At 36.3% G+C, this 15,843-nt stretch overlaps 1 long non-coding RNA gene across 4 annotated transcripts in view; it reads right to left on the reverse strand.

The window, feature by feature from the left end:
• Window positions 1-14,537, reverse strand: part of LOC126354342 (uncharacterized) — a 68,919-nt gene extending 54,382 nt beyond the window's left edge. For 3 of the 4 annotated variants that reach the window (XR_007565301.1, XR_007565304.1, XR_007565300.1), the window contains exons 1-4: window positions 14,071-14,537; window positions 13,588-13,989; window positions 11,345-11,536; window positions 9,771-9,838 (exon numbers count right to left, since the gene is read on the reverse strand). This is a non-coding gene — a long non-coding RNA (uncharacterized LOC126354342). Of the gene's footprint in view, window positions 1-9,770; window positions 9,839-11,344; window positions 11,537-13,561; window positions 13,990-14,070 lie in introns of all 4 variants that reach the window. The other variant, XR_007565305.1, reaches the window with a different exon arrangement.
• Window positions 14,538-15,843: the final 1,306 nt, after the last annotated feature.

Below are 15,843 nucleotides of genomic sequence, written 5' to 3' on the forward strand. Positions count from 1 at the left end.
CACTTACCATCTGTACAATGCACACAATATCAGAACACTAACATATGTTTCAAGTGTACACAATTTATCTGTTGCCACTGCAACATGCTTATGACAAGTTATTCTGTATAAAGAATCACTTGTGTGAAGGAGTATTCTCTGTAGGCTGTGTGCATGATTGTATCTGTTTGTGAAGGTAGTAAAGTTTGTCTGGCAAATTACAGACAACAAAATTTGGTGCAATTAGTGTGTAAAAGGTAACAAGTGCCTCAATAATAATGGCTACAGTGACTCAAACTGAGCACAAACGCACACTACTGTCATTCATTTCATTTACCAGTACCAATTTCACAGGAGTACTAATCTGATGAAAATTCTGACAGCAATCAGCATTCTGTTGCCCCATGACAAGATGAAACATATTAACTGATGTTCCTGACAACCTAAATTCTCTGCAGATAATGTCCCAGCTGTGCAGTGAACTAAAAGAAAAGCTAAAACATTACATAAAACAAGACAAAAAAAAATATTTACACATGTTGTCCTATAGAGCATTAAATGCATTGACAATATTGTAATTATAATGAAATATCCCTTTCAAAAATAATGACTATTTATTTACAGTATAACATTCTAAATGTCCTGGGGGAATAAAGAAGACTTTCCAGCTTCTGCCTAATTTTGCTTCAAATTACAGAACACAGAGCTATTTCTACTACCCTTCCATTTATAACACACCTTTTATAAAGCAAACCTACACTGTTTATATTTCCTCCCAGGGCAATTCTGAAGTCGGTCAAGGGGGTCGAGGGGGTTTAGGGAAATGGAATATATCTTAAAAGAAGAGTAGGGGGTCCTCTACCGACAAATTGTTAAAATTTGGTGTTGCTTAAAGTAGTTTTTGGTAACTGTTTTGGAGTTTGGGGTTAAAAATGTGTATTAATAAATAAGATGCCTACTTATAAAGTTAAATCATATTTATTGGTTTAGGTAATCAAATATTTGAGATGTCAATCTACCCATTAAGAGGCACGGTATGTTAAAGCTTTCACACAGTAAGCCAAGTATTAAAGTTAGAAGCTGTGGTATGTCTTGAGGCAACAAAACTCGCCATACACAGTATATTCATCCTTAAGAATGATAGCACTTAGCAATTTCCACAAACTTTACAGAGTTTCAGGCCTTTATGAAACTTACATTATTGTATCAAAAACATGCTTCACTAATAAAATTTGCTGCCATGTAAGAGTTACATAACTCCATAAATAACTCATGTTCAATGTTAACAGACATGCTGTACAGTGGAATCTCATTAACCACATTTTCCCCACACAGCACATTTTTTTGAAGCCCATGTTCCTGCATTGAACACATGTTAAATCAATTCATTTGTGTGTTCAAACTTAAGTATTCATACTGTTTATCAGCAGCAATTTTTGCTGCCACAAGCTGTGAGAGTGCCGTGGAAATATTCAGGGAGACAGTGCTATTCAGTGTCAGCAACTCTTCCAAGTCCTACAGATCATTCGTTATGACAGAAAAGATACACGGAATAAGTCAATTAGGCTGCTAGCATCTCCAATAACTTCTGCAACAGCCAAACAGAGTAGCATGTTATTCAATCATTGGGTTTTTCTTAGCATTTGACATTCGACTGACACTCAGCCCATGTTTTGTACGTTAAACAGTGTACTGTTTGTAATACATAAAAGACATCGAGATAATTTACAAACAACAAGATACTTTCAGGAAGTGGGCAAAAATCCACACTCGATGCATGCTAATAGTGCACAAAAACTGAACATTCCTCTAACAACATTAAATACCATGACAAAGAAACAAAAAAGAATTGAAGCATCCTGTTTGGAAAGGAGGAAATGGCAAACAAAAGTGAGCGCATAAGTGTCCAGAAATGGAAAGCATGCTACGAAAGTGGATTAAGCAAGTTCATGCTTTGAACACACCAATTGATGGTATTGTAGTTTGTGCTAATCCAAGCTATTTGGCACCAAAGTTGGGACTTGCAGATTTCACAGCATCCAATAGTTACAACAAAAGATTCAAGAACAGAATTTGTATATAAATATGTTCGAGGCAAGGCTGCAGGCGTGAACATTGATACTGTACAGTCTGGAAAAAACACTCTTCCAATCAATCTTCAGAAAGTATAGTCCCAATGATATTTTTAAGGCAGATGAAATTGACTATTTTTTTTCCACCTTCTGCTTGACAAAACTAGTTCAGTGGAGAAGAAAACTACAGTAGAAAATTTAGTAGAGGGCAACTTTTTTTATTGTGTTGTAATGAAATCAGAACAGGAAAGTTGGTGCCACTATTACTTAAAGCGTGAAGAGCCCACAATGCTTCAAATATATGTGGACACTTCCTTCCGTGCCACTATATAAAGCAAGTGCACAAGCAATACTGTATGGCATATTTTGACTTTTTGTAAAATTGAGTGGAATAATGTTGTGTATGGCAGTCTGTATCACCTGTTGCAATAGTTAACCTGTTTACCTTCCAAGGGCAGCAATAAACAGCGAGGAGACTTATGCAGTTATTGCACCTCTGCTGTATGTTGTAAGAATGGCAGATTGTAGTGAGGTACTGCTTACCCCAAGTAGCTTGAAACGTGCAAACAATGCACAGAAAAGGAAAATTAACATCTGTAACTGTGAAGATATAACAAGGAAAAGGCTTTGTGAAGCTGGACTGGAACATAAATCAAGAGGAGAAAAGGCAGTTCTGCCATACAATCTCCAACACCAGTGAGCAGAATAATGCTCTGTTTTGTAAAAAGTACAGCTAGAAAGTAGCAACAGTGCCCTGTACAGAGGCCTATGTGCCCCATATAGTACATGGCACTAACATATGTTATGTGCATTTCCTCAAAACATTATAGTAAAAATGTAACATAAATACAACTAACTACAGTTCTTTAAGTATCAACAAAAATTAACAATCTGAACACTGTTATACAACTAAAAGAGAATGAAGTATCATAACCCAGATGAACATAAGACAGTAACACTCAGTTTGATACAAGATCGTGTATGCAATGGAGAAGTGTGGTCTTAAGAATGATGCAAGGACAAACCCAGAAATTAATTTAAAGCTGTACAAAGAATTTGATGCCTTAATGTACAATGAGCAGTCCATTTACTTGAAAAAAATCAATGGAAACAGGTGTGCTGGACAGACAAAAGAAAGACCTCTCAGAAACAAGCTGCTTTAAAATACAACATCCTGTCAAAAGAAGTTCGCCAAAAGACTGACATACTGTGTACCACCCAGTGACAAATACAGACCCTTCAAGGTTAACTAAAAGGTGCAATGACCACTCCTAAAGACAGTCAAGGAAAATGAGTTTCCCAAAGCAGATGAGCTATTACAGCAGGGACAACCCCCCCCCCCCCCCACACACACACACACACACACACACACACACACACACACACACACACACACACACACACACACACACACACACACGTGTTCTCACCAGCCTCAACCTCTGCAGAATGTATATTGCTTACTGAAAAGTTAACCACTAAATTAATATGCATGTCATACTATCAAAGTATGCTTCAGATAGATTTTAACTGGTTTCCGAATACCTAGGTCAGATACTTGCAAACAGTGGGATTTGTTGTTTAACAAAATAAATGCAGCTTCAGATGAAATATCTGCACAATATCGAACTTTATAGAGTCAGTTGCATAGTGCAAAAGCAGACAAAGCACTAAATAGCAATACAGAAATGGCTCAAAGAAACAAGATGTGTGTTGATCTACAACAGGTTTTATTTTGTCCTTCCTTGATGCATTCCACTGTTTTCTACCAGACACAGCCTTCGTTTTAGTACTGGGAACATAACATTAAATTTGTGTGATGAAAATCAGAAGTAGAGGTTCATCCACAGTAGTTTCCTGTCTGCTTAAATTTGTGACAATTACAATACACCTGAAGGTATGGAATGCAAACTGATTGTATGGTCTTAACATCGTCAGGTAGAAGAGTAACTTTACAGTTGTATCACATTCACTTACATCTGGTCAGCTGCAAGTACTTACAGAACTAATTTTTTTATGTTCAGGTTGAAGTTATCCATCTTGTGACAGACTCTGCACTGATTGAAAAAGAAAAGAAAGGAAGTGTAAGTTATGGTTCCTTCAAAATGAAAGCATGTCATTGGTAAGGACTTTGTAGATTCTTCAAAACTGAACATTCATGAGATGGAAGATTTCAAGGACAAAAGAGCCATTGAGTTGGTTTTCAGAAAGCCACCTGCTTTGAAAATTACTGATGTACTCTGAAACTGGATAGTGATGATCCTCAGGGCATAAGCTTATGTCGTGGTCATGATTTGCTTCGCCCACAGTAAAGAATGTATTTTAAAATATGGATATGAACATCAAGTAAAACATTTTCTGTTGCCTTCAGCTCTACAACACAGCACACACTTCACAAGAACAAAACTGTTCTATTGGACATTAAAGTATATTAAGCCGAAATACAGGCATTTTTACAAAAATCTGCAGTGTAACAACTGAGCTCAATGTACCAAATTTATGTACCAACTTTGTAAACTCTTGCTCTATTACTTTAAGAACAAAGTAATCAGTTTACAATAAATGTTCCTTTTGTATCTTGTTATAATTTCCTTACAACTTTTGGATTCTACACAATCTTATTGTTACAGCAGAGTACAGAGTGATCTAGAATAATGCTGCATATCCATAGCTACATTGCATTTTTTCCATTTTAATACTTTTTAAAAACTAAGCTTAGTTTTAAAAACAAAACTAATTATTTTCAATTGTATGCACAAACAATACATATCTGATTAAATTATGATTTTGCAATAGTTCTATGGAATTAACAGTTTTTGCTGATTTCCAGAAAACTACAAAATGTGCCATACAGCATTATTCATGCATGTTTTATATGTGTAATGCAAGTGCATGGGTAGCGACAACTATGAATAAAATTCACGCATGCCGGGGATGCAAGACTAGGCGTTAGAAATAGAAAAATAATAAAGTTTATTGACCAGTACATCACAAAGATACAATGTAGCTACATAATATAAATGCAGTGTTTTTCCTCAGATTCTTGTATAGAGGAGTATGGCTCATCTTCATTCTACAATGAGAAAGGTTACATCTTGGATGCTACGCATTTTGTAAGAAGTGCCTGGGATTCTGTGCACAAAAGCAAAATCTCAAACTGCTTGTTTCCATTGGATACCTGTACTTACAGAAGACAACCTGCCAGGAAATGAAGTAACTGCAGCTGAATAATGGCAGAAACAGAAAACAAAAAACATAGCAAGAAGAAATCTTGATTACTGCAGCTTCAATAAGCATGTTGATTGTGATGAAGGTGTTGCCCTGTCCATGACAACTGATGAAGTGTTGCAGAAACAAATGGCAGAGGAACATGAGGACAGTGAAGACAAGAATGAACCAAAACCCAGGTGGTATTGCTGAAGGTTTTTATTGGCAAGTAATTTTTGTTTTGGTTTTATTCTACAGTAATTGTGATATTTGTCTGTTGTATATTTATGATATGCCACAGTGAATACGTGGTATCTGTTTTGGAGTTGTAGAAGTTTGTTTTCTTTCATCAGTTGAGCTACACAAGTGAAAGGAAATGTCCAATACCACTTTATGGGCTTATAGGTACTGGCTTTTTTGTATCGATAGTTGTGGTTGAGCTATATAGGTCAAGAGAAATGTCAGATACCTGCTGTTTTAATGTATTTTAAATTGTTTTAGATGATATTTGTTTTAGGCTGGTATAGTGTTTCTTCATTGTTTTATATTTTGCTTGCCCCACGGTACACACCTAATTTTCTGTAGCTGCCCCATTAGTTTTTTTATTTTTGGAATGAAACACCATTGCCACTTATTTTTGCTTGTGTTTGTTGGCTTACGTATGTAGTGGCATCATTGTCACCTATGGTATTTGCTAGAACTGGCTGTTTCTGCCATATTGATGTCATGGGTCAAAGCAAGCATGTGGAATCAGGTGCTTTGTAATGCCAATTTATTGCGAGAACATGTCCGGAAGCATATGACACCCAGCATTACCCCATGTATGGTACCTGTAATTCAACATTTTAACTGATGAAAAAATCAAATCATTAGCAAAACAGGTATTATTCAGTAGTACATTTTCCCTCATATGATGTTCAAAATCCTTGCCACTTTAATTTACAGGGGCAAAAGTGTTGCCAATATAAGTTTGGTGTTTTAATCAACACACTATTGGCTTGATATCAAAGTGTATCTAATGTAACAATTATTTTGTTACTAGTTTGTGATACTAAAATAACCTGCCCATCCAGTACAATGAGTTACACTGCACTTTTGGACTGATGTCAGCTGCATGAGCAAATCTACCTCCCACTCATTTCAGCACTAAGATCTCAAGATGACAACACATAGATCATAATTTAATTTTGCAGCAACATTGTAAATTTTAAGCACATTTGTATGAAGTTTATTTCCACGAGTGCTACTGCTTAAGAAATGGATTACCAGAAATCAGATGAAGCCACTTGAGAAAAATGCAGATCCAGAAGGAATGGAGTTTCAAATTTAATGACCTGCCAACATAATGAGCTACACATAAGATCAGTTGAACAAAGAAAAACCCGACATGGCCCATCCCAAGGCAATATTGCACTTAGTAGAAGCTGTTTTTAGTAACTGTAGACACTGAGTCCCACCTCATTCCTCCCAATTTTAAGCACTTTAGCAGCATCTAACCCAAATTTATCAATAGTTAAATGGAAGGTAATTCAAGTACCTTACTAAGTTCATAAAGAATGTCCATATTCCAAAAACTGAACAATTTTTTAAATATGGTCTAATTTTAAAAACTTGCTTAAAATTTGCAACTTTACTGTGAGAAGAAAGACTTGTAAAAAATAACTGCAACACCTGTATGTGCTGGATGAAATAGGAACAATACAACATTTAAATCTAGCTATATGCCTCATGCATAGGCAGAAAGAAGTGATTACAAAACCTATGCAAAAACTAGTTAAACCTGGATAAGTAGACATCTAACAACTGCAGTAACATTGTAGTATTAGAAGTTTCTGTACATCGCAGAAGTTTTTGTACATATGAACATTCTTTCAGTTAGTGAAAATCCTGAATAAACTAAATTACCCCTTAGTGGGAGGCTAACAATTAAGCAAAACACCTGTTTGGTAATGTTAAATAGTACTTACTGTAAAAAATGACAACACTGGTAATTAACTTTAAAAATATGTTGAAAATTAATAATCAGCGCTGGAGAGACTCAGTTTTTATTGCTACATGCTAGCCAAGATTACAAAAAAGGGAATAACATACACATGTTAGTAATTGATATGGCAGTCATCAATTTTCAAGTAGTGGTCAACTAGCCACCCTCTGTGTCAACACAGGTCTATAAATTAACATTTCCACTCCTCCCTGCACATGACATATGGAATGTTGAACTCTTGGATAATCACCTCACAGACATTGCTCTTGGGTAACAGGATTAGAAAACACCTTATCCTCAAGTTTTGGGAATGGGGGGAGGGGGGGGGAGTTGTGGGTGGAGAGGAGAAGTCTAGAGATCAGGCTGGCCACTTCACAAGTACTCAGCAGCCAGTCCAATGCTCAGGAAGCACTTTATGTAACAACACCTGAACAGTTATTTGCAAAGTGTAGCAAAGCATCATCTCACTGACACTACTGTTCAAAGTTCATCTATTTTGAAGTTCTGACCTAACACGGGCAGAGTCCCCATCCTGCACCTTCCAGGAAGAAAATGCCAATCAGTACTCTGTGCATCATGACACCCCAAATCATCACTCCTGGAGACTTGCAATCTTAATGGTGACACTGGGGATGTTATGGACCCCAAATAAACAGTTGTGTGTTCATAATACTTGGGTTGAATTTGACCGTCACCACACAATATTCCATATGAGGTCAGAACCTTCCAGCTTCACCTCCACAAGTATGAGTCATCTGTCGAAGTCTTCCTCATTTAACGTGTGAACACTATAGATGGTATGGCATAAGCTTCAAATCGTGCAAAAATCTTAGTGCACTTTTCCTCGACATATGCAGCAGGTCCAACAAACAATGGGTATACTTTCTTAGCAAAATGTACTTTGTGTCTGGAGTTCAGATAGCTCTTGGCTGGCTGGTTTACAGCTGACACTTAGCATTAAAATTACTTTTTTTACTGGAGCAATTTTATCTGCATGGACTGCAGGCAGTCGACATTTTTCTAACAATCAGCACAGGAGATCAGATAAATGGTTCATAATAAGGAAAAGGTGCACACTTTACATGCTATTTGGAAACTTTCTTACTGCCATTTATACATGCAAACTGAGAAAAGCAGTGCCCTCAGTGGGACTACCTATTAATTACTGAAAGTACTTCCAGCTCCTTTTTCTCTGTGAATGCCTGAGAATGGTACATCCTGTATTACCAGCTAAGCCCATAAATGACCGAAGGTGATTTTCAATTTTGTGGTCCAAATATCTCTTTAAAATTGTCTGCACCAGCCATTGGTTATTTAATAAGTTGATGGCTCCTGCAATCCACAAACATACGGTCCTAGCAATGAACAGATGTAGCTAACAATATAACAACTGCAAGTTGGGATCAGAGAACGCGAAGAATCAGTCCACAAAAATTTATCATGGGAAAAGAGGAATTTCACCTTATGCAGAGGCTTTGCAAACAAAACTTCCTCTAAATGAGGCTATATCAGACAACATTGTATGCATGATTTGCCAGACTTTTTGAAAATCAAATGTGGACTGTACTTTAAAACATGGCTGGCAATACCTTCCAGTGACTTTTAGCAAATTCCATAATCAAAACATCTAAGGCAATTTTGTGTCATGTATTCATAGAAACCAGGAAGTGATACATTAAATAAATTTTCTGGGCATTTCACACCCTCTTGAGTAGAAAATGAACAGGTACAACTGGGATTTTATCAACTCTCAACAATCCCAGTTTGAATATTATCAGCTCAATTCACCAATATTAATATTTCTCAGCAAACTTACAGATCTGATGAACTGTTTTTAAACACAAGTTAAATATACCAATTTTTATAAACACAGGCATCTTTATTAACATTTTTGATTAAGGCAAGTTGTAAGTTTAGCATTTATGCAAAACCATTTCAAGACCTTTCCTTTTCAGCTGCTACTCGTAGGGGCAAAAAATAAACAAGTGTTTAAGTATTCAGCTAACTTTAAGCAGTATGATGCATGTAATCTTTTTTAAAATTACTTCTACCAAAGTAGTTGTGATCACCAGCCTCAACATTTGTTTGCTAACCTCTTGTGAAAATGTCTTCATGTTTAACTATGCAACCCTTATCCATCTGAACCTTATTTTTGTCTCTTACAATTCCCAGCCCCTGTCTTACTTCTCTCCATTACCAAATTAATTGCATCCTGGACAACAGGATGTGGGATCCTATTGATTCAGTGCATTTGTGGCACAAAGCTCTGCTCAACTGTTCAATGTCTTAAATGCTATATCAGCATGTGAAACATATTTCAAAAATTTCTATTCTCTTCCAGTCAGTTTCACTTTTCACTGACATAAGGCTTAATCTGCAACAATTCACATAAGCAGTACCAGTAAGTATTTTAACTACCAATTCATGCCTGGGTTTCCTTCAGTGGCACACAAAATAAATAAGCAAAACTTTGTCAAAAACCAACTGAAAACTAATCTTAAGTCATTGAAGTTAACTATAATACTTACACAATTCACTGGAAAAAATGTGACAAAAATCCTATAGCCATCAATAAACGATCCACAAACTGGAGAATCTGGAATGCATTAACACAAATGTTACAACTATTGTGTAACCATTAACACAATAATTACACAATCAAGAACTTTACATCTTTCCAAAACCATGTTGAGTATTTCAAGTGACCATTTACCAACAACAAAATCAGTGTGCTGTAAGTCTGAATTGAGGTAATTATATCTCAACTACTGCTGAACTTTAAGCAGTTACATACTGCAAGTATACCCTAAACAAACCACAAAGTTACAGCAATTACACTAATTATCATTTGCTCGAGTAATTTTTAAACCAATTACTCTGATCAATCTAACACAAAGCCATAAAAGTATGCATGTTACATATGCTTACAGAAAGCAAATACTAAATTTTGTCTGACTGGAATACGAAATTCACCTGCAGTTGAACAACTGCCCACTGCCTTTATGTCAACTATAAATTATCAGACTGACGAATTGTATCTGGTTATTAAATAACTCAAATGTTTTCACTCACAGCTTTAGCACGGAAACTTTTGATAATCATGTTATACACAACCTTTCAATGTTTGGTATTACTAAAAACCTCTCACCACCATGTAGGAAAATGGGAATGAATAATTTATTCAAATGTTTGGACAATCCCTCAAACTATGTGGAAAAAATGCTGGAAAGCAGGGGGGGGGGGGGGGGGGTGCGGCAGCTTGGCACAGAAGAAACTACTGTACATTAAATCTGTAATGGACTTGAGTATGAATGCACATCAAACAAAGTAGCTTATGAGTTACCTCTAAAAAAATTAAGTGTGCACCCTCTGATATCTTTTGAACAGTAATGTGTTATGAAATTAATACTTTCAAACCAGTGTTTACTAAAACTAGCAAAGATTTTAGCTGTAAGAAATATGGAATGTGTTTTCCACTGCCCTAATTTTATAAACTATCAAATTCCTGTTATTCTTAATTTTTATGCTTTAATTCTGATGTGCAAGGGGTTTTACACCATTTCATGTATCAAGCATATGGCACACTAATGACATCAGTTACACAAGTTATGCAACTTTTCACATAAGACACTACTAACATACTTCATTCTTGTTTGATGTACTTCAAACATACTTTGCCTGGGAAAATTCCTGTAGTTAATCATTTGACATTTCTTACAATATGTAATACTATTCTCTTACACCAATATAACTGTCCTGAAATTGACTCTTCTTAAAGACTAACTTTTTAAAATTTTAAACTGAGGAAATAAAAAAAGCACAAATTCCCACCAGTATAAATTAAGTATTATTGTTGCTACAACTACTCTCACACAGATTCACTCAATACTGCCTACAGCACTTCAGTTGGGACAGAAGTAATTTAAATCCAATATTTGACTTTTAAATACATTGTGGCAGCCATTGTGGCAAATATGATCAGTAGCTCATATGTCAACATACATTGGTTGTTCCTGCATGTTTAAATAAAAACTTAAGTAACCTATTTTTTTAAATGATTCTGCAAGCAACATGCTTGCACAATACTCAAAAATCATCTTACATTTGTGCTTGTAGATGTACATGATGCTGGTGCAGTTTCACACTCCACCTTACTTCATCCACAAGGCACCAATAACGTTGCTTTCAGTGAGCCAGTACTGCCAGAAGTCATATATACCCATTAAGGAGCAATGGCCATAGAACACGTCTTCATCATACAGAAGATGTCAAGATGCCATTTAACTCTGATTAACTGTCAACCATAAACAGGAATTAGACTAGACATTCAAACATTCCATTTTACATGAATCCACAGGATAAAGTATTTGCCAATTGAAAAAGGTATTATGTAACTTTGTTATCAACTTTAAAGTTTACACATCAAGTTACAAAGAAAAGATGCAACAAAATTCCACAGTATATCTGTCATTTTCGAAATATCTTGTCAACATTTTCACAACAACATGTAATAAAATTACATTACTAACAACCAACTAGTTAATAACTTTGGAAGATAATGTCCAGTTGCTTGTCTTCAAACAATCAGTAATGACGTACCATGAAAACCCACCAAAAATTAACAACTGCAACAGATTGGCAAAGTACTTAAATTTCTTTAACAATATTTCACAACCAAATTGCAATAGCACTATTTGTCAGAATTGAATAGCAGGCTATACAGCGTTCTTGTCCTTAGGGTAGCAAAATATTACTGTGTGTGTGTGTGTGTGTGTGTGTGTGTGTGTGTGTGTGTGTGTGTGTGTGTGTACAAAAATGTTATTCTTTTAACTCATTTCTATTGAGTGCAGAACAGTTTTCATCATGCAAGTGACAGCCTTTTTAGCTGCTACCATAGCTCCATGTGGAAAACCATTGTAAATGGTTTCCAATAACCAGGTACACCTTCCTTCTCACTACGAGCAACATTTTTCCAAACCTAATGACACACCAGCACATCTAAACAGTTTCAGATAAGGAACTCAAAAGCTTGAAATGGTGGAGTAAGCCACATATCAGTCTGATGCCACTTGTGGAGCAAACTAAAATTCAGGTTAGTAACACATCTGCAAATGAGCAAAGAGTATGTCACTAGACTAGAATGGTCAGAGAAATTTTCAATGATAGCTGGGCTGACAAGTTAGGAAGTTTATACTTTCATTTATCAATTAACCTGTAAATTAAACTTTAAATATGGACAAATTACACAACCCTGCCAATTCTGAAACTATCTACCACTTAAAATTGCAATTAGGATCACACACAGAACAGCAGTAGCATTGTGATCAAGCCACACAATTTATTAACGTTTACAATGGACAGCAATGCTGAAGACTAGACTATACAACGAACACCAAATCATTTACAAAAACAACAACCCTCAGAAATAAACACAGAATATTAGGTTACACCATTTTACTAATTGTTTAGCTCCATGGCTGTGGACTGTTACCTTAAGAAATACAGCAACCAGCCACTTCATGTATTCTTAATTATTATAACAATACATGTTTTGGGCTTTTGCTTTTCTTCAGTTGGCATAAGCACAAAACGCATATTGATATAGATAAAAACAACAAAGCTCGCTGTTTGCTGAATTCAATCTAAACAATTTCAATTTGCACACAGTCAAACACACACCACCTCATTCCATGGGCCAACCTTCTTGCAATTCTACATCTCATAGCACTTTAAGGCGATGAGACAGTGCCATGAATTCAATTATTAGTTAATACACAGAAAATACTTCCACAAAATTTAGAGAAACCAGAATGTTGTCAGTAAAGTATCAACCACCCATAACAGACAAATCTATAAAAATTAATCCTAATCACTGAACACTGGAGTTAAATTCAAATGGTGTTTTCAGCTGGCAGATAAAGGGATTCTTAATGGCTCCCCTGTTCATGAGTTTTAACCAACATCACAGCAACCCTGGAAACTATCAGGTTATTGTACACTAAAACTAATTCAATTACACATACCTGAACTAAATTTTCTGGTTCTGTTAACACAATGAAAAAGCACAATTAATGATTCTATTACGAAAATTTCTTCAAAACTACTAATACAATTTATGTGGAAGAGTACTTTACACATAAGACCACTCAAAACGCAGCTTTAACTCATCTGAACTGTGCATGACAAATTCTGCTCAACGAAAGCCAGAGCATAAAAAATTCGAATGTGAGTACCACTAGCTGCCACTTCTCCCCCGACAACGATCACTCGTCATCAAAATACTAATTCATTAATATTTGGTTAATAATATAAAACTCACTCTAAAGTTTAAACGTATTAACCAACCATTTATGCTGAAACTTCGTCGGCAAAAACACTCCACGACCATTTCCGCCAATAAGTAGCTGAACTGCTCGTATTTCATTTACCATGTTGGCCTGTGTAATCTGACAAAAGAACCATTTTTTAATAAATAAGAATAATTTACATACACAAAAATTAAAAATTTTACAAATTTTATTTTGAAGGAACATTCATTTAAGAGTTAACAAAAACTCAATATGCAACCGATGTTACAGACATTCGTAGAATGCACGTACAATTCAATATGAATTACAAAAGTATTTCAACCAATGAAATTACAGAAGTCCCGTCATTACAAACCGCAACGCCATTTGCTTCAAGTTGCGATCTACCGCCACAACAGACCACAGGACCGTCTGTCACGAGACGCCATGATGAAATCTCCTGCAACACGGAAATGGCTTCATGAACCCGTGACCATGAAATGTCTACCCTATTAAAACATTCAAATATTGCAAACCTTACCTATGATCATCTCTGCGGCGATATCTTCACTTCTTTCAACATAGACATGAAACTATTAAAGCTGTTAATATCATCGCATGCCTGATAGTCCCAATCTGAATTGGTGACCTTTTGTCTAGAAGTTTCCAAATTCTTGCAAAGCTCCACTTTCACTCGCTGCCAACGCCTGTAGCGTTCTTGCTGCTTGCTTTTAAGTTCGTGTTCCGCCCTAAGCAATGCGCTTGACAAAATCGCCTCCACTCTTAGATCCCTCCTACGCTTTCTCTTCATTGTAGATTTCTTAGAGCGGACTTTACTTATCCACTCGACAAGTTCCTCTGTCTGCAGCTTCTTTAATCCGACGTCCCTAAATTGCAGTGAAACCCCCATATCTGCAATTTTAGACCCAAGTTTTCCACACCACTTGCAGCAACACCACACAGTCACACGAACTTAACGACACTCTGACGTCACAACCACGTCATGCAGAGAAATTCGGAGAACAACGCGTGGCCTTCTATATGCAGAGCCAGAGAGGATTAAAACAAAATGGCAGACTGATAACTGTTAAAAGTCGATCCCAATGGACATCAAAGGGCTGGAAAAGAATTGAAGCGCCGTCAATGACCAAATAGTATTGTATTACTTTATTGCTAGATCTGAGGCACTTACCAGTCTTGACTGGACAGACTGCGCCAAGTTTACTAACATACATATGAGTTCTTTACAAAATTTCGTTTCAGGTCCTGTGCAATTTTCCTTTTGAATGGTCACGGTAGCAGGGATTGCGCTTCTCGGGACAAACATGAGCGTTTCTAAAGCGACCATTGGGAAACTGTTTTGTGTTCCAGACAGTCGACAGTTTGGTAGATCAATGTTCCTCTTATTGTGGGTTCATGATTATGTAGTCTTGCCTCATGCTGAAAACTCTTGGTTCACTTTTATACTAATGAGGAAGAATAAAAAATCAAAAAGTTATTGTAATACGCTTAACTCATAGGCATGATATAACGGAATGATCTTGTGAAAACATGAAATGCACTTAAACAAGAAAGGCAAATACTATTTACGTAAAAAAAACTTAGTGAGGTACTGAAAACTATTTACATAAAGAGCGAGGTATATGTACCAGTTCCACTGGAGACAAAGCAATACTCAGACAGAAGCGGCTCCACTCAGGAATGGAGCCAGCAACAGGCTTCCCTCGTACATGCAGATGACACAGAAACAACAGTTGCAACTGAAGCAGCTGTAATAACACTGACAGAGCAGGAATTAGTGTCAGCATCAACAGTTTCAACAACAAGGAATGGAAAACATCTAGCAACAGAAAATCTAGGATACAGTGCAGCAGACAAAAGGAGAAGAACAATTACAATGGGAGGAGCGTCGTTACTACAAGTAGGGCAGGAATCAACAGCAGCAGTAGCAGCAACCGTAGAACCAACTTGTAGCAGTTCGAGTAAAAGGAGGACAATGCCTCCTTCTCATCTCAAAGACTTTTTAAGAGAATGAAGGAAGGAGAAGCTCCCAAGATGAGTAAATTTAATTATTTAACATTATTTCATTACAATGGGCAGTCAATAAGAAACAAAATGCAACAATTATAAAGTGAACTGGAAGTCATAGATAGCTTGGTTGGCTGCATTACTGAACACTGGTGTAAAGAATCTGAAATTGAATACATAGTTTTACCTTCTTTTGAATCAGCTTCTTACTATAGCATAACATTGAAGAGGGGAAGAGCCTCTGTATTTAAGTAAAAAGAGGACTCTAATTTACAGTTAGAAGTGA

Source organism: Schistocerca gregaria, chromosome 1 (genome assembly GCF_023897955.1).
Source record: "Schistocerca gregaria isolate iqSchGreg1 chromosome 1, iqSchGreg1.2, whole genome shotgun sequence".
Classification (NCBI taxonomy): domain Eukaryota; kingdom Metazoa; phylum Arthropoda; class Insecta; order Orthoptera; family Acrididae; genus Schistocerca; species Schistocerca gregaria.